General features: G+C 45.5%; 1 protein-coding gene across 2 annotated transcripts in view; it reads right to left on the reverse strand.

Moving 5' to 3' along the window:
- Window positions 1-20,408, reverse strand: part of LOC144133292 (neuroglobin-like) — a 215,075-nt gene that overhangs the window by 35,800 nt on the left and 158,867 nt on the right. For both annotated transcript variants that reach the window (XM_077666270.1, XM_077666272.1), the window contains exon 2: window positions 682-835. The gene's annotated coding sequence lies outside the window, so the exon portion shown is untranslated. The remainder of the gene's footprint in view (window positions 1-681; window positions 836-20,408) is intronic.

Here is a 20,408-nt window from a genome sequence, read left to right on the forward strand (position 1 = left end):
GAACACGTTGAGGGGCTAAAAGGCGCTAAAAAACTATGGGGACGCTAAAAGTTACCTTAAGAGTGGAACGCGATAGCATTACACTTCACATTTGTCGCAGCTTCCGATGCAGCTGCCGCTGCAACTTCTGTGTGTGTTTGCGCAAGTTTCTTTGCAATTGTCGGTCCATCAAACGCCATATTCGTACTTCTATAGCTGCAGCAGCAGGTATCAGTTATCTCGGTTGCTGACTCGAAAGACGCAGGTTCGGTCCTGGTCGCGGCGGTCGCATTTCGGTGGAGCCGAAATGCTAGAGGCCCGTGTACTGTGCTATGTGAGTGCACGTTAAAGAACTCCAGATGATCAAAATTATCCGGAGCCCTCTATTACGGCGTCCCTCATAGACTTAGCGGATCCGGGACGTTAAACCCCACAACGCCAGGTATCCGCTATGCTGTGACAGTGCCGACATTTGCATAAAGTAATTTTTTTCCTGATTTTTTTTATCCCGACTCTCTCTGTGGGTTCCTGTATAGAAACTAGTTTGCTCACAACAAAGACCTGACGAGCAGGTTGTGATGACGTCATAACGAACATGCGCACTGGTTTGAGCATACAGGAGAGGATGTCAACTAGAGTTCTGTCTTCAATAGGGGTTTTCTGACGACAAAAAAAGTTAAGAAATAATGTCCTTGTACTCACCTAAAGGAGTGCTTGGGAGGGTACGGTGGGCTGGGCGTGGTCTTTGCGACGATCCCAGCGGTGGTCCCGGTCTCCGCTCGATGTCTTAGCTTCGCAGACCAGGGAAGGGGGTGGGATGGGGTCAGGTCAAATCTTCATCGCCAGGGACACGTTCCTGTGGACACAGAACAAGAACGAACGAAGAATTAGCGAACGGATCGACCTCTCTTCACCATACCACTTCAAAGCCAACACACGCAGTAATAAAGATGCAAAAAGTGCATGAACGATATCATAAATAGTATTCTTTCCGTTTTGCCCATTTGGTTACTGTTTTTCAATAACCAGACTTTCTAACTGTCATGAAAAAAGAAGATAATCGGCGTTGTTTCACTTAGAGAACTTGTAGTTTTGGAGGCTGAAGTAATAATAATAATAATTGGTTTTTTGGAGAAAGGAAATGGCGCAGTATCTGTCTCATATATCGTTGGACACCTGAACCGCGCCGTTAGGGAAGGGATAAGAGAGGGAGTGAAAGAAGAAAGGAAGAAGGAGGTGCCGTAGTGGAGGGCTCCGGAACAATTTCGACCACCTGGGGATCTTTAACGTGTACTGACATCGCACAGCACACGGGCGCCTTAGCGTTTTTCCTCCGTAAAGACGCAGCCGCCGCGGTCGGGTTCGAACCCGGGAACTCCGGATCAGTAGTCGAGCGCCATAACCACTAAGCCACCGCGGCGGGGGCTGGCTTATCATGCTGTTTTTCATTTCGTAAATGGTAGGGCTTTAGCGTAGTTAAACCTAATAGGACGAGTGAAAGCAACTGAGGTAACACCACCTCGAAGGCAACCGCATAAAAAGACACGGCACGACCGGTGCGCGTCCATCACCGCCGTGCGGTTGCTCGCGCGATTCCGACGCCGATTGGTCACGCGCGTCGGGAGCGGGGACGGTGGAGCGCGCCGGCGACGCGGTGTGGGCGGGAGGGGGCGGGGTATCGGCCAAGCAGGGGCGCTAGGAGTGTAAACGATGTTATAGGATGGCAGCACCGTCGGCAGCGGCGGTAAAAACCCACAAACAACGCAAGATCTTGCTCGGGGTTTACCCATCGAAATAGAGCTTCCGAACTATAGTACGAAACAACTTAAAAAATAGCAGTTGTGAACACTGGGCCACGTCTGCGGCGTCCTGTATTACTCCGCTAGCCAATCACAACAGTAAACGAAATCAGCTTTTTAATGTTTGACTTCATTGAACAAGCCAGGTATCAAAATTCTAGACCTTAGAATTTTTTCTTGTGATCAGCTTATTTTTTAAGTAACAAGAAAGTTTTTAACAACGCACTACTTTTTTGTCGTGGAGGAATCCTGTGCGGGGACCCTGAATGCGGAAGGAGCTTCACTGCAGACTAAAGCTGTATCCGACTATAATATGTTCCAAAGAGCAGGTGAAAGCGTAATTTGCTGCCTTCATAACAGCGTCTTGGTTACTCGTTCCCTATATTTACTTTCCCAGGTACTATTTTTTCTCGCCGTAAATTAGGTTATACGACACTTCATTTCGGTCTTTTCATCGCCTGTTGGCATCCACTTATTACCTCGGGCAACTATGTTCCTCCTTTCTCTTTTCTTTCGTTAAAAGTTTCCAGCGAAGCTCGTTTACTTCGATCTTTTCAATCTCTCTTACGGAGCGGCCATCAATGAACGCTATCAAGCCCACACGCGACAAAACGCACACACACATAAAAGATAGAAAGGCTCCCCATTATGTGCACCGCCGCGGAAGCTCGTGTGAAGCAGGCTGAAAGCGCAATATACCCGCAGCCTGGGGAGCATGAATGGAATACGGGAGTCTGCGGCGTCAACTCGAGGGTAGCCTTGGGCAAAACGCCATAAACGCAGCTCGGCGGGTAGCTGGGCTTTGTTCGGGAGCGTCCCACGCGGTTGACCGCGTTCCCAGCGTATTCATGGGATGACGTTGGTCGTTTGTCCTTGGAAACAAGACCTCCTTGCCCTCTCCGCTTAGCCAGCGCTCCCCCACAGTAACAAGAACGCCTACGAGGCACTCGCCGGCAAGCGGCGTTCTTTAGAAGACCGAAGTCGCGGGCTTGGTCTCACTGTCGTGGGATTCAGTGCGGGATAAGCATATCTAATTACGATATCGGTGAAATTAACAGGCGAATTGGGCCACCGCAGCGGCTCAGTGGTTATGGCGCTCGGCTGCTGGCCCGAAAGACGCGGATTCGATCCCGGCCGCACCGGTCCAATTTCGATGGAGGCGAAATTCTGGAGGCCCGTGTATTGTGCGATGTCAGTGCGTGTTAAAGAACCCCAGGTGGTCGAAACTTCCGGAGCCCTTCACTACGGCGTCCCTCATAGTCTCAGTCGCTTTGGGACGTTAAAGCCAAACCAATCAATACCGGCGAATATAAAAAAAAGAAAATGAATAAAGACTAATCTAATTTATTCTTTTACTTATACAGGTATATTTAGACACAATGTCGGAAGCAGCGCTGGCCACGTCAGAAAGGGTTACAAAAGTGCTGCAATAAAATCTGATCAAAGATATTTGTGCCGGAAATTTCGGCTATCAGTAGCGGTATAAGTTATAACAAAAGTTCTGCGAGGGCTAGTTGTGTACGAAACAGTTGTGCCTTCTGCGGCGTATATGGGCGTATATTACGCCGGACTGTATAAGTCTACTCGACCTATTGGGTGCAGCAAAAAATGAAATTATTATATCACGGAACAAACCAGATTTATTGTGGTGAAGCAAGTAACGGTAAACTCGGTAATCAAGAATGCAAAAAGAATATCGTCGAGCCAGGTAATAGTGCGAGTTTTGGCCGCAAGGAAAGAAAGAAAGGAATGAAGGAAAGTAATGAAGGAAAGAAGGAAGGAAGGAAGGAAGTAAGGAAGGAAGGAAGAGATAGAAAGCGAGATAAGATAGCAAGGAGGATAGAAAAGTACCAAGGAGGGAAGAAAGGAAGGAAGGCTAGAAAGAAATATAGAGAGGCGATAAGAAAGCAGTGAAGGTAAGAAAGAAAGGGAGATAGCAAGCAGGGAGTGAGGAGAAAGAGAGAAAAGGAGATAAGAAAGGAAGATAAAAAACATAAGAAGAAAGAAAATAAGAAAGGAAGGAAAGAAAAAGGGAAAGAAGAGCATCTGCAAAGACTAATGCCGGCGGCGAAGTCATGTTGAACGGCATCAGACAGCCGGATGAAAGCACCAAGCCGCGGCGGCAGCATCACGCATCGCAAAACAATACGCGGTCGCCGCCGGGCTGGCATGTGGTGCACATAGAAATCCTAGTTGTGGTCCCGGGAGGAGGCGGCAGCATATCAAAGCCTATATTTTCCCTTCCGGCTGTAATGTCGTGTTTACGCGCCAAAGTTTTGCTAGCCATCTATCGTTGCGCCATCTTCTGTTCCCTTTACGGCCACTTCGTTTCCTCTCCCCCATGCCCTCACAGGAAGTCCGCCAAAAAAAAAAAAACCCTCACTGGCTGATAGCGAAAACAGAGAGGGTGTTTTTTTAATTCCTTTCTCTTCTCTCCTTTCCCACTGCTCTTAGCGCGAGTGAGGTCTTTTCGCTGGTGAAATTTACCAGCGACATCGTCTCGACGCACACGGCCGGGTTGTCCTTATCACCTCGTCTCGACGCACACGTCCGGGTTGTCCTTATCAGAGATAGCATGGAAGAGAACCCACTCTCGAGTTGTGTTCTGCGAAGAATATCTTCACATTGTGAGCGTGCTGCGCTTACTGGAACTCTAAAACCTTGTGACTGTTAACTGGTTCTTTCATTCCTTGTGATCGCCCTATTTCCCTATTGTCATCGTATTGTCATCGTCTTCGTGATTCTTATTGTTCTTTCGTTATTATATTTTTTTTCTCTCTTCCACTGTATACTCGAGTGCACCGTTGTATAAAGAATATAGTGGCTTATAGTGGGCACCTGAAAACAATAAAAAAATACCAGAGATACCCATCACAATTTTCTGGAACTGTAATCCTTTTCTCAACGACTGCATGCTTTTGCAAAAGGCACTTGGTACCAGCGGATTTTTTTCTTCTTTATTACGTATCTCAAAGGCACGAGGGTGGTGGCATTACATGAGAAACGGGCATGACAGGTGCATAATAATGGGCTCGATTGCGTTCTTGGAATGGATGGGGTTGATATGAGACACGGAGTCCAGCGGTATCTAACCCAAGTCCAAAGACGACATGACTAAATATGATCGGAGATGACCGATCGCTCTTGCAACGGGGGTGTTGACGGTCTTATGGTGGCGTATAGTCGGCTGGAGATGCGATAAGCTGGTGATGTGACTGATGCTTCTAACGATGAATGATAACACTAATGAAGGAGGCACACTGCCGAAATTTTCCGTCACGTTTCAGTGTTAGTTAAGTTGGCTGTGGATTTCAAAGCAGAGAACAAATGAAGGTGATAGGACGATTTTGTATTGTTTCTAAAGTTATATAAAGGTTAGACTGGCGACGGTCTCTTAGTGTTGATGTCTTTTTTAGTTTATGACGGACAAAAGTAAGGTGCATACAAAATATCGAGGACTGGCAGCAAATCGCAGATTGCGACGTATAGAACCAAGGGTGAGGTTAGCCTCCATAGCAGTGTTCATGATATGAGATGATCATGTTAGACTGTGAATTAGGGCAATGCGCAATTTTATGCGAATTCTGTGTTATGCTAAGAGCTAGAGTTAACACAACCACAGGGCGAGAAATAAAGAAAACAAAAACCAAGCTCTGGCTATTCAGTTAAGGCGGGATGATGAACTCTACTTCCTGTGAAATTGCCGTTTCCTTTTGTGCGCGCAATCGTGTTACTGCATCCCCCCAAAAAACAAACAAACAAACAAGCAAACAATGAACTATATAAATGAATCTTCTGGGAAGGAACAGTAGCTGTTGGTGCGACATTGACCGACTTTCAAGGATCTCGAATGGCGCAATAAACCGGACGATAAGGGACTGAGTGGAGAATGAAGGCCGCGCCTAAACGAAGCTTCTAACCTTGTAGAATATTCAAGAATTTACAATTTTGTTTTAATAGCGTCCGTGAATAGATTGCAACAGAAAAACTGATCTCAAGAAAAGACTCGAAGAAAGCACAAGCTAGTTTTTGCAGAAAAAAGAAATAGGCCATAGGAAATTAATCTGATGAAAGAAAAAACAAAAAGCGGGATCCTTTGAATTTCTATTGGTTTACCAGTTACAGTGCCATAGCACAGCGTCGAAAAAGAGCGTGGTTGGCTAGCGTTCTAATGTATAGGCCAAGCTTTCATGATGAGGGTTAACTTTCACTTCCTTTACTAGTGACATCAGCTTGTCCTTTGGCAAATGAGAAATTAAAAACTATGTTTTTACACCACGCACAACGCATCTATTCGGCGCCATGTGGTATATATATATATATATATATATATATATATATATATATATATATATATATATATATATATATATATATATATATATATATATATATATATATATATATATATATATATATTATTTTTTCTTTATTTTTGTAAACTGCACTAGCTTAAGAGAGACTGAGGCAGCGGTTGGAACACAGTACATGTCACACGAACCGCCAACATTCGTAGGCTTCAACAAACAAAAATTTACATCGCTTGTTCACGAAAAAATGAAGCAGAAAAAAAAAGAAATATACCGTAGCGCTTATTTTACAACTAGTTGCAAAAGCAAGAACACCAAATGAGCTCGGCAGGCTAAGTCATGCAAACTGCGGTGGAAGAGGTACTACTGAGGACAGGTGTAGCAAATTATTGTTCTTTGTAAAAATTCCTTCCAGGCTCTTCTGGCTGCACTCACATTTTCTCGGCAGAGATAAGGGCGCAATTATATCTGAGATCATTGGATTTAAAAATTCAAAAAAAAATTCTCCCGCCACTTGACTCAAACTCGTGACGTCATGACCGAAAAGGACTCCGTGATCACTGTTTGGGTGTAGCTAAGCCTCAGAGATTTGGACTTGGAAAGCTGTCTTTACGTCACCATAGTTTGTTGGCGAACGCGGCCGGTGGTGGCGGTACTTGCATATTAGATTTTTTTTACGTTTTCTCGCTTATACGAGGCTTTAATTTTGATAGATGACCACCGCCATGTTCCCATTTCTTGCCAGGCGCCAGCACCACATGTCGTCGACTCCATTTTGGGCTGTTAATTTGCAGCCTAGTGGTAGGTGAGATAAGCAGCGTGTGGTCTATGGTAGTTCCAGCCGTTCGCTGTATTTATTTATTTATTTATTTATTTATTTATTTATTCTTACGAAGCCTAGCATTTTTGCTTGGGGGTTCGCGTTCATCCCCTTGCGTGCTATCGGAAAATTGCGCCCGCAGCAATCAACCGGGAGCAGGCGACCATTCATCGATGAAGCAGACGATCAATATCAGTGGGTTCCATGCTCGCAGTTCGCGCCTGTGGTTTTTGTCACCGGTTTCCTGTGTGTAGTGTGAGGCTGCGTAGCACGGGTCGTGAACAAAACCAAAATGTGCTGAAAACAAAATCGGGAAATGTGATCGAAAAGATTAGATTCATAGGAGCAGAGTTTCTAATGAACTCTCTCGTGTGCCTGGCCATTGCGGGTGTGAGAGTTTTGACAGCAGCGCTTAAGTAACGCCATTCACGAATCGAACATTCCAGCGAACGTTCGAAGATAGCCGAAAGGAATCTACATTTGATTGCCTCAGTGTCAGTGTAGGCGGCGATACGCACAGTAGAACTGATATGCGGTTCTTTTTGCCGCTCGTATGGCTGTTCACATTATGGCCGACGCAAGCCTATTAATTGAAAAAAAAGAAATTCGTTGGAGGCACTTAGATATCTGTTAACTGCGGGAAGCCGAAAGCCGTTTGCGACTCATTGCACTGATTTGAATTTGCCGCGCTTGAATTCATTTCACGACAGAGAAGAAGAGCAGCTGGCGCGAGCGTGGCAGAGGAAGCGGTGACGCCACGCTGCGCATGCGCAGCGCGTCGGCAGTTGTTGCTTGGCGGCGGATCACACTGCTTCGTCTGATGTGACGTCATCATCGACGTTTCCTCGTTTTTTAGCATTTTTACCCAAATTAGGTATTGCGTAGATCCTAAGGTCACGTGACCTTAACCTTAAGGTCACGTGACATCACAAGGTCACGTGACCTAGGTGGCGATGATAGCGGAAGGACGGTCACCGCGAGTATGAGCCATTAAAGGCTATCGCCTTAAAACAATTGCATTGTTCCCAACTCTGCTCTTGCCAGCGCTCAACAGTTCACATTTACCGGAGTTTGTGCAATTACACGGACAGGTAGTTAGCAAATTAAGGAAACGTTGATATCATCTACGGAGGTTGGAATGTGTCGTCTAGCGAGTCTCTTGCCGGTTAAGCGAAGGCACTGCTCAAGTGGCACTATCTTTGCTATATGTCTGGTACGGTTATGCATCATCTTAGTGCATATATTTACGATGCATTCGATGAGATTACAGTCTAAACAGTTTACAATACCTGACAATATTTTTTCTTTCCGTGCGCATCTTATGTTATTTCGTCTATAGATCGTTGCCGTCGCTCCCATTTATGCCGTGATGCAAATTCGACACCATCTATTTTTATATTCACTGCATGTTTCTACTTTTTTTTTTCACGTTGCGTTGGCTACACGCACCCGATATTTCCGGGCAAAGTTGGCTGAAGAGACAAAGTTGTTGCCATATCGGCCAATTAGTCCCTACAAGGTGTGTTGTTCGATTAAAACAGCGTTGGCTTGAGCATCCAAAAGCCGAGACTTAAAAATTATGCTCTATACTCAGAAAATGAAACGCGAACAACGAAGCTGAACTGCCAGAGGAAAAGCACGAATATATTAGCTCTAGGAGGGCAATACAAGCGAGGTTGGTTAGCACCATTGAAGGAGAATCTTCACGTCTTCGAGAAGAAATTAGCCTGGTTGAACAGCTGATGCTTTTACTGTGTTATGGATCACACAAGAGCCTTGTGCACTTTACTTTGGCTTTCTTTGAATACTATCTGGGCTCCCGTGTGCCCTCTCTCTCTCTCTCTCTCTCCTGGACAAAAATGGTCTTGTTCGCGTTTCATTTGTTCAGTATAGTGCATAGTATAGGTGGATAGGCCAGACGTTGTGAGGCGTTCATTTGCTGAGTACAGTGAGGGTTCGAAGCCCGTGGGCCGTTTTCGGTCACAGAATATCTGATACGGGTCCCATTTGAACCCAACATAGTTTTGGAAATGTGGCGAAGTGCTTGAAGGTTGCTTCACTTCCGCCCGGTATTGCAGTACCCCCGGAATCGGCCTGGGGCATTATAGCGCGCGTCTTTCCTATCTTATCTTTCTATCCTATCTTTAAACTCTCCTACTTTCTGCACGTGGTAGAGATTGTGGCTCAGCTTGAGCCAGTGGGCAGGCCTGTGCAATTTCCTTTTCATTTTTCCTGGCAACAACAGAAGAAGAAGAAGAAGAAGAAGAAGAAGAAGAGTACAGTACACAGTAGGTTAATAAGCCAGGCGTTCATTTTTTGAGTATAGTACATAGGGGGTTGATAGGCCAGGCTTTGTGGGGCGTTCATTTTTTTAGTATAGTACATTGCAGGTGGATAGGTCAGGTATTATTTGGCGTTTATTTGTTGAGTACAGTACATCGTAGGATAATAAGCCAGGCGTTCATTTTTTGAGTATAGTACATAGGAGGTTGATAGGCGAAGCGTTGTTGGGCGTTCATTTGTTGAGTATAGTGCATAGTATAGGTGGGTATGCCAGGCATTGTTTGGTGTTCATTTGTTGAGTACAGTACATAGTAGGTTAATAAGCCAGGCGTTCATTTTTTGAGTATAGTACATAGGAAGTTGATGGGCCAGGCGTTGTGGGGCGTTCATTTTTTGAGGATCGTACATTGCAGATGGATAGGTCAGGCATTGTTTGGCATTCACTTGTTGAGTACAGCACATAGTAGGGGGATACGCCAGGCAATGTGCATCGCTCGTGCCCGAGATTTACATTCTATCTGTCCGCATTACATTCACGAATTGCGCGAACATAACGCGCACGTTTCTTGTTTGCACAACGTTTTTTTCCGTTGACCATCGACGTCCACTGCCGACTTAACTCGGGATCGGCAGCGCAGCAGTGGAACGAACACACATCGCAGTCGCACTGAGACCTCGGCATAGAACGCTGTGCGCACATATTGGCGGCATTTTTTTTTCTTTTAGTTTACCATTGCCGCAGCCAGTGATAAAGCATCGTTAGACAGAGGACACTGACACTGAGTACAACATTGCAGCCTTTGTTATACCGACACAAACACGGAGTCCTGCCCAGCGCACAGTGTTTGAAAGTGCGCCTGTCCCTCCTGTTTGCTCTTCGTGAAAAGGTGAATAAAAGCTCCGTTTTCGGCGAAGCCAGCCTATTTGTCGTTAGAAAGCACTAATCTGTGGACACGGGCCAGCTTCAGTTCGTCCACTGTGTCCCTTTAAGTGATGTTAATCACGGTACGTTAAGCATGCTAGGTTGAGTAGTACACGTTGAATGAAGTGACTAAACTGCGTTGGCCAGCATCCAGCATCCAGCTCTGACCTACGGTGGAACAAACACATTTCTAATATTAAAAATAAAGCTATGAAAAAACTTGGCTTTTTAAGAAGATCTCTCCGGTACTCTACGCAGGAAATTAGGTTACTAGCTTACAAAACTTTTATCCGACCTGTTTTAGAATACGCCTCTGTTGTGTGGGACCCTTATACTAAAGAAAACATTAAAACACTCGAAAATATTCAAAGAAAGTCAGTGCGATTTATTTATAATTCATACAGCTGGCAGACGTCCCCTACCATGCTACTTGAGAAAGCAAATTTGGATTCTTTGCAGCTCAGGAGATACCGCGAGAGGCTTAAATACATGTTCATGATTGTTCACAACAAATTAGGAATTAACAGCAGCAAGTACATTGAGCTCGTCCCGGGTCGTTCGACACGATCCTACCATTCTTTAAAAGTGAAGGAATACTCATGCCGCACTGAAACATACAAGAATTCTTTCTTCCCCCGTACTGTGCGGGAATGGAATGTCCTCAAAGCGAATATTGTAGAGGCTTCTACTGTGGAGTCATTTACGGAGTCGCTTAGGAATTCGTAACAATTTTGCAGCATTCAACATTTCCTTTTTTTTTCCCCAGTGCTCATTTTGACGCCAGGCGTCGTCTAATATTGTATAATGTTGTTTCTTTTCGTCGTTCATTTTTTCGGTATTGTGTGCTGAGTTGCGTGTACCTCAGGGAGGTTTTCTTTTTGTCAAAGTGTATTTTACACCCACTCCTGCTTAAGGCTTTGCAATAAAGCCAGCAGTCTTCTGTAAATAATAAATAATAATAATAACGCGGCAAGCAGCCTCGCATTGAATTGTGCCAAGCACGACTGCAAGCAACTGTTCGATACGACGTCGGTCCTGCGCCGGTCAAACAAGGTGAGTAGAGAGCTTTAGGAGGAGTTTTCCGATGGGCTGAAATACGCCCTGTGCCTTTGGTTTTGCTGTCAGCGAAACGAAAACGCGCTCAGCGTGTTGACTGCCACTGAAAAAGAAAAAAAAATGACACGTCCGCACTGCTTTAAATATTATTGGAACAGGAAAATTTGTTGCTCTCGGCAGCTTGAAGTATCACTGACGAGGCTGCGCTGCCGCATCCCCCCTTTAAATTTCTATTTACACAAGTCGGGTTTGGCGCCCTCTCCCTTTTGTGCATTTTGCCGTGAGCCAGAATCTATGGAACATTTTTGGCTGTATTGTCGCCGATTCAACTCTCAGAGAAAAAGGTTGCTGGAGGAGCCCTTGCAGCATCTTGGCCTTGGTTTGAGCAGCCCGCTCTTGCTATCATTTGGCGCCACCACCTTTGGGTTCAGCCACAGATCTGTTTGTACCGCTGTACTAAATTTCCTGATATAATCTCACCGACTGCCTTGCTAAGTGATCTAAAAATTTTCTTTTTTATCAATTATTACATTTTGACTTAATCATTATTATTTAATCCCTCTCTTTATTATTATTCTTATAATTTTGAAATAAAAACTCTCATCCCTTTTCTGTTCATGAGGAAGAATTCACAGGAGTTGCGCTCCCACGTGCTTTTCCTTTTTGTTAACTGCGTTCAGGTGAATAGCCACCCGATTCTTGGCCGATCCCCCAGTGTGGGTATGTGCCATCTTTTGATAGGCTAACAACAACAACAACAACAACTGTTGTGAATGCACCCACGTGTTTTCCCTTGATTTTTCCGCATTCTTTCTTTCCGTATTTCTTTTCATTTGTTTTTCAGAGGGAGACGTATAGATGTGCGCCAAGAAAAATGGGCGCTCAAGAGCTGCGCTCTCAAATAAGTTCCTCTTGAAAGCTTGCGCTCAGTTTTTTTTCACGTCATTTTATTTTCAGTGTGTCCGCAAGCTAGCGCACACCTGCAAAATTAATGTCACCACATTGCCTGGAATTCTTTGATAACGACCATTCAGAGGCAAAAACAGTGGAAGGTGCAACACGAACCTCGCTTCGGATCTCTTAGCAGCCGGCAAAATATCCGGGGCTTTTTAAAATTCCTCTGGGGATTGTCAAAATACCTGCACCTAGACTCGCGCATCATAAAAGCCCCCCTGATCACGGGACAGCACGTGATATACACTATCCAGAGATCTTCTTCCCTTGCGACAAAATCACAGCACTCTCCTTAGACAGCGAGTGGACACAAGAGCTTACGGCTTCAACATACTAGACCGAAGTCGTCTACTCCGAAGGAAGTCTCACGTCCGGCGATTATTGTCAGTAATTGCCCCCCCCCCCCAAAAAAAAAAAGAAGCTGTAGTCGCGATAGGCGTAATGGGGACCTAACGAGGCGCCGACATAGCTCCCCTCGCGGGCTTCGCTCTTCATCGATTATCCGCGAGAAGGTCGTCCACTCCATTCCGACCCCCTTTCTTCCGCTGGCAGAAGCAAAGCCAGAAAGGGGCTTCCGGTCAATCCTCCACCTAGTGTCACTTTGGCGACAGGGGCGCTATCAGCACCGGAAACGGCTGGGCGGGCAGCGCACTCTGCCCACACATCAACCACACAATGAAAAAAATAAATAAATAGATTGCGCAGCTAAGTCAATGACGGCTTATTGCGTCGAGTTCGGCCAGTGCTTGAGAGACCAGGATTTATAGCGGCTATCGACAGGGGTGCCCGGGGAGACCAACGCACTACCAGCTGTGAGGCTGTACGGGAGAGACTACCTCCGTATAGCGCTTATCCCGAGAGATAAGCCGCATATGGCTTAAGCAGTGCCTTCAGTTTACACCCGGGAACTGAAACGCGGCGGGAAAACTGGGGCGCCTGTTTGGTGCAGTTGGTAAGCATGGAAAGACAGAACGTTTCAGACCTTAGACTAAGCGTCATTTCTAATAGAAGCAATCGAGATAAGGATTTGAAACTCGCACTTTTCGTTTCAAGCTTAGGAACTCTCCACCCCATCCCCCTACTCTCTAAACACGAATACGCCTATAAGGGAGTAATTGCTGTCCCCTAGCACAATCTTTTATAAAAGGGAGTGCGTTAGAGGACAGCTTACTCCCTTTAAACACCTTCCTTTTTGAGTGTATGCTATGTGTTTTCGCTACTTCGACTGACCACCGCGGACTGCACCTGACAAACTTCCAACTCCGACCACATGAGTTCGGTATACGAGTACAAAGTCTATCCCTGTTACTTTTTCGGCCGGGCGAGTGCGAGATGTTTGGTACTTGTGGAGTATAACTGCATGGTGCTGACTGCAAAAGGGCTGGCTCCGAAGTACGTAGCAGGCTTCTCTGTCTCCACGATGCCCCCTATAACAAGCCGTCATTTTTACTCACTCTTATGACGTACATCTTGGCGCTTTATAACCTAATCTCACCAAAGATGCTATCGGTTAGGCCGGGTCTTGCTCGCGTTAAATAAAAAACGCAATCAACGGAAATAGCTCTGAGAAGGACTCTACGCCCGGTACACAAGTAGGCCTTCACGTCCATTCAGTCAGTGTGGCTTGGGCTGTCACTTAATCCGATGCGCCGAGGTGACTTATCACCTGGCTTGTAAATTCTTCATTAGCGTCACTTTGGAAAATCGATGCCAACAAGCTTGGTTTTGCAGGTCTTAAAAATTTAAATGAACCCAGGTACTAGACGAAAACACGTATAATAACAAATACCAATAGTTGCGCCCCAGTGTTTTCATAAGGTGAAAAAGGCCGCTTAAGATTTGCATACTTAGGCATTTAGTTACTTTTTATGTCTGCAACAAAAGATTATATACTAGCCTTAAACAGATTCACTGGGAGAAAAAGCACGAAAATGGAGGAGGGCTCCCGAAAGTCTAACCTTTGTAAAAATACGTGCAATGGTGACTAAAAAAAAAACAACTAACAATAAGAGAGGGCGGGAAACAGTAGAAAGGGAATAACAGAGGGAGTGAAGAAGAGAAGAAAGAAATAAAAGGAAAAGAAAAGGAAGGAAGAAACCGTGGAAAGAGAGACGAACAGTAAAAAAAAAACAGTGCACGTGTGCCACTTGCGCATCATCCGGTACATTTAGTTTCAAGGCTGTTTCCCGGCGCGGAACGAAGCGTGTGCGGCAAAGTGAAATGGTGTAACTGCAGTGTTTGTTATTTTCGCTTGCTTTATTCTCGCAATTTGTCGCGCCGATTGGGTCCCCCCCCCCCCAACGGTGCTCTACGGCTCGAGAGGAAAGGGAAAGCATAGCTATAGGAACGCGCCAGAGACGGCTGTCTGTGACGTCCATAAACGATAACTGGTTTCTGGAAGTCGTTGAGAACAATCGTTGCATTCTGAAAAGTCTGCCTTGGGTTACTTCGGCGCTAAAAGGGGGTGAGGGGGAAATTTCGAACGAGTCAAACAGGCCTAGAAAGGACCACTTGAAAAGACACACAGAGAAGAAAGTTAAGGCACCAGTAACGAAGTGAATGAGGAAAACTTCTGGTTAGGGAAAGACGCGGCAGTTTAGTCAGAGCTACCCTACTCTGTGCATAATAACAATGGGTGAACGTGAGGCGAATACAAAGCGAACTTTCCAGCATGGAGACAGCTATGTGGATTATAAATTGTCCTCGAACAGCACGTAGTTGAAAGAAATCAGTTGCCCAGCGGGAGTGAATTGCTGGCCTTAAGGTCCCGGTCGACCGGTCAGGTTTCTGGGCGCTTGGAGAGGTTCCCATCGACTGTGCCGCACCGTCGAGCACGAAGTGGCACGCTGAATAGTGAGCGCAGACGCGGTTGCAATTCTAGAATATTAACAGCGCAGTCACTGAACGCGTATTCAATATGGGCCTCACAAATACGAATGACGAAAAGAACCCAAATAAGGACGTACATCGAATACGAATACGATGCCCTTGAGCCATCAGAATAGAAGACCGTATTCGCATATATTGAGTGACATTAATTTTCTTCGCGGAATTCGTGCAATCAATTTTCGGAGTCTTCTTTTGTGTTTGCGATGAATAAATGCGAGATTACATTATAGAATAATGTATGCCGTTTCTGGCATGCTTTAATTCATGCGTTGCTGTTCTTTTGTGATGATTGTCCCTATACTTTCCCGTACTTTGACTGTACATACAACGCATTCATCTCATGCCTTACAACCTGTATAAAAATAATTTTAAGCGTTTTTTTTCTTCGCATGGCCTCCGTTATCACTACCGTTCTTAATGTTGACTCGTTCTTTTCACTAAATTCACTGGGAGGAAAACGCCGAAGGCACGCGTTTATTCATCGATGCTGTCATCGACAGGTACGGCCATAAAACTCAAAACCAAACAGGGGCGGGCGACAAAAACTCTTCGGAGTACAGAGAAACTTCTTCCTCAGAACTTGACGCGCACCAGCGGATTTACTTCGAGCCCGAAACGAGCGGCTGTTTTTTCTCGCGATCCACTCCATACTGACCACCGAGTTAGCAGCGCACACTGATCCCCTGACGTTCCGCATCGTTGCTGGGTGAATCGAACAGGAAGCGCATCTTCGCAAAGCAAAAGAACAGACGGGGCATCTGCGCAGCTGGTGATAGCCGCGTGCCGACGTCATTAGGAGCGCGATTCTTCCGGCAAACGAACGACCCTTCGGCAGCTCCTGTGTGCACTGATCGCGCTGCCCCGTACACGCACACAGTGCTGCTTGCTGAGAACAGGACAGATGCTGGCCTTAGTGGAGGCGCCAGACCGGCTGATGGAGATCCAATGGCGAGACCCGAGGCTCGCCTGTCGAGAATAGTAAATCGATCGATGCGATCTGCCCGTCCGACACTGGGTTACGGCGGTTAGGCGAGAGCCTGTGATGAGGAGAATCCCTAACAGCCCCCTGCCGGAAGGGGGCTGTTAGGGATTGATAGTGTCGACGAAAGATTAGGCCGGAACAGGAGCGCCGTTCGATGCGGGTGCGACGCTGACAGCTGCGCATAGGTTCGTGGGGGTCATGGTGGTGGTTTTAGATTTGTGGGGAAGCCCAGCCTCCTACGGGCCACCACATCCAGGATCTGTGAGTGCTATGACTTGAGACGAGCATTCCTACTCCTCAAATCCATCGTAGTGTATTCACTCGTTCTGATTACAACACATTTTGTGCTGGCCATTTGGCGTAGCACGATGCAAACTCTTGTAGGAGGTCAGATTACGACGAATGCGCAATCTCATCTCCGAGTGACATTTGAAGCCATGGGGGAGATGCTCTGGAGATTGTTATTTTTGTTGCATCTTTGGAATGGAGCGCTAAAAAAGATGAACGTCCAATGCTACCACCTCGCCACCTTGATGTTTACTTCGTCTCGCAGCACAGGAGCGCGCTCAGTTGCCGCGTCTGCGGCATATATAATTGATGGCTTTGGATAAACAATGCGCGAAGCTCTTGCCCTTGTGATTTAACTAAAGGCATTCCGTACACTTTTCTTAGGCACTGACGAACCTGGTGGTGCACATTGCAACACATTAACGGCGTCTGAGCATATAATAATAATAATAATAATAATAATAATAATAATAATAATAATAATAATAATAATAATAATAATAATAATAATAATAATTGGTTTTTGGGGAAGGAAATGGCGCAGTATCTGTCTCTTATATCGTTGGACACCTGAACCGCGCCATGAGGGAAGGGATAAAGGAGGGAGTGAAAGAAGAAAGGAATAAAGGGGTGCCGTAGTGGAGGGCTCCGGAATAATATCAACCACCTGGGGATCTTTGACGTGCACTGACATCGCACAGCACACGGGTGCGTTAGCGTTTTGCCTCCATAAAAACGTAGCCGCCGCGGTCGGGTTCGATTATCAGCATATACCATGTAAGTTACCAGCATATACGCCACCAAGTCGTCCTCTCTTTATGCAAAGCTGTAGCTTGAGTTAGTTTGTTGGCTGGTTGTTATGCTAATGAAGAACAACGCAGCGGAAACACGGGGGCACAAAGTACAGGGAGACGAAGGCCACTGCTGCTTCGTCTACCGGTGTTTCGTGTCCATTTTTTCGGTGCACTGATCAATAGTCTGATTTCCAACGCTCCTGGAACCGTTTTCTGTTGTGAGAGAAACCTGGCAAGTGGGGATGTGGTGCCCACACCTCCTGAACAAAACGTTGACAAGTCGTGTCTAATTTCATAATGACCTAACGAACCGAAACAAAAGTGTGCCGTTTAGTCCCTGCTCGGGGAGACGGCTGTAGCGGGAATTATATGTTAGGAAAGATTCAATTTTAGTTGGCCCCTAAAATTTACCAAGAACGGAGTGGTTCCTTACTCTACTGTTAGCTTTGACTTGGTAAACGTACGCGCTTGTTGCCTTTGCTGTTGGCAATATTCTTCTTCATGCTATCATGCTAAATAAATAATCCAAGGGAAACTCTCCTGCTTGTATTTTGTGCCCTGGCATATAAGGTAACCGAAACAAGAAGGAAACTTAATTATGAACACTTTCTGCCTATTTGAATTTCTCATAAGGGGCATTGAATTGCACATGCTTCTTTACGGTTGCATCAAAACTGCTACAGTGAAAATTTAGCTTGTAATAAATATTGACGAATAAGGAAAGCAATAAAGAAAGTAAAATAGAGATTTCTGGCGCCGCGACTCGAGTGAGACAACTGCTTTCCAGGAAATTCGTCTAAAAAAGCGAAGCAAACGCACCAAACGGGATATTTATTTCGCCTCTGATCTGCATCGCGTGCAAGGTGCGGCGACCTGGCAGCCTGGACGAAAAATGGAAGAGTGGGTTCACCAGGCCAAAAATAGCTAACATTCATAAGCAGCGCCTCCCAACGGGACGGAATTCCTGCCACCAGCCTACATAAAAAAAAAACTGACGATAATCACTGTCTATAGCAATCCACACGTGGGCGTTGATTTACCCAGCGGGGAGGCAACGAAGAGAGGAGGAAAGTTCGCAGCGCGTGGATGAAAGAAGCTCACGGAATCCGAGAAAATCAGCAGCTATCGTGGCAGAGCTGAAGTAAGCGAGCCCTCACCGGGGCCGCCGTCACATTCATCGATTTTGCTATTAAAGGGCTCGTTGCACGCGGCAGGGAAGCTAGAGGAAAGGGAGGATACGGACCGAATGGGAAGCGTCATCAGCAGCGAGAGCTGCGTGAAAGAAGCCAAGGAAGAAGAACAGAAAAAGAGAGACAGAAATAAAAAGATAAAGAAAAAAAAGAAAAAGAGAAGAAGGTGGTGGAGTGAAACAACATGAGAAATGAAAGAGCGATAGTAAGAAGATAAGAAGACAGGTATAGGGATAACGAAGATCGCAAAGAAAGAAAAAAAAAGCGAATGAATGAGAAAGAAAAAAGTAAAAATAAAGGGAAAGATTGAAGAGTGCAGAGAAAAACCAGGCGCGGCTCGCTGCCTTCCTGCCGTGGGTGCTGTCGACAAGACGCGGCGGCGTACTATGGTCGGGTGCTCGGCAGCCCGGAGGCAAAGCTATAGAAGAGAGACGCTCTTTCGCAAACCGCCGCCCTTGTTGCCCAAGCCACCGCACTCAAGCCCGCCCCCTTTACCGCATTGCTCTCTGCTCACAGTACATTGAGGACCACCGGTCTCGTCCCCGTAACTAGCGCAGAACACGCGAGGGCTTATCAAGACGAATCACAAGCTGTGCTGCTTATCAACACACCTTCACTCTCTCTCTCTTTATTTTTGATACTGCTACTTTTCTGGACGCGTAGTTTATCTGTCCTATACTTCGACGAATCATTTTCCATCCTACTTTGCTTTCGTCGCATGTTTCTCTCTTTATCCGCCTGTATATGTAATCTTCTCCTGTTCAGTTCAAGAAGTTTGAAAGAGCCGCAAATTATATTCAAGCATTCGTTGAACCCCTTGATAGCTTCCTCGTATCTGCGGAGGCTTTTCATTACGGAGCTATTTAAGTATGGACGAGAAGCACGCGGTAGTCAGAAGAAAAAAAAAGCAACTATTTATTCCGGTACACCGAAGTTCTTGTTTATGAATTGTTTAGTTTAAGGCTATCCAAGAATGTAGTAGGTCGTTCGCAAAATAAAAGCCACGAACATAAAGAGAGAAATGATTGATATTGCTTCTATCTCGTAATCAAATTGCCGCTAGCCATATGCTGCATGTTTTTTCACATTGAGCCAGTCCAGAACTCCGGCATTCTTGGTTGTCTGACGGTGCATGCACCGGTGAGAGAGCCATCGATCAAGCCCAAGGAGGCCTCGTATCGAAAGTGGCTTTTTTTTTATGCGCAGTTCTTTCCCTGGGTGGCCTGCCTCGAACAGAGGAGCTCTCTGTGTTCTTAGGCTCGCAAGCCTTTCGCCCCGTTTTGCATCGCCAACTGTTCCCGTTATTTCAACAACTCGCAGCGCCTTGTGTTGACTTCGAGCGCCAGTATAGATAATTGCGTGAATCAACGCGCTGCTTGAGAGTGCCTTATAGGTTTCTTGGTTCCAAGACGAACGCGTACGCCGGCATAGTGGGATAGAGAAGCGGAATACGCAGATATCTTGGCGCCCAGGTCTGAGAAAACAACAACAACAACAACAACAACAACAACAACAACAACAACAACAACAACAACAACAACAACAACAACAACAACAACAACAATAATAATAATAATAATAATAATAATAATAATAATAATAATAATAATAATAATAATAATAATAATAATAATAATAATAATAATAAACTCCAGAGCTCAGTTCCATGCTTTGTTATTCGAGTTGATAAGCGGTCGAGTATCACGTCTCCCATCGACGCACCGAGTTTGCTAGACTGATAGGCAGCAGGAAAGACCTAACTAGCGCTTTTCTGATGAAACTAAGTCGCACATGCTGTGTAGGCATGCAATAAATAAATAAAAAAAATAAATAAATAAATAAATAAATAAATAAATAAATAAAGAACAGCGGGCGAAAGGACCAAGTGTGCGTAGCATCAGAAACGCTCTGATTACGTTTATTTTTCTAAAAAAATCTTCAGTGACATTCGGAGATCGTGGGTTCGGATTCTGCCGGAGGAATGTGTCTTGTTTTCTCTCCTGCTTTTTAATCAGTTATCTTTGAGCGAGAAAATAATTAGACATTTAATGTTCCATTGATCAACACCACAAATTAAAAAAGGTACATTTTCCCATGCTCCTTGGTTTCGGTGACTGTTGGCTTCCTTCACGCACGGTCTTT

The sequence above is a fragment of the Amblyomma americanum genome, chromosome 5, assembly GCF_052857255.1.
Source record: "Amblyomma americanum isolate KBUSLIRL-KWMA chromosome 5, ASM5285725v1, whole genome shotgun sequence".
Classification (NCBI taxonomy): domain Eukaryota; kingdom Metazoa; phylum Arthropoda; class Arachnida; order Ixodida; family Ixodidae; genus Amblyomma; species Amblyomma americanum.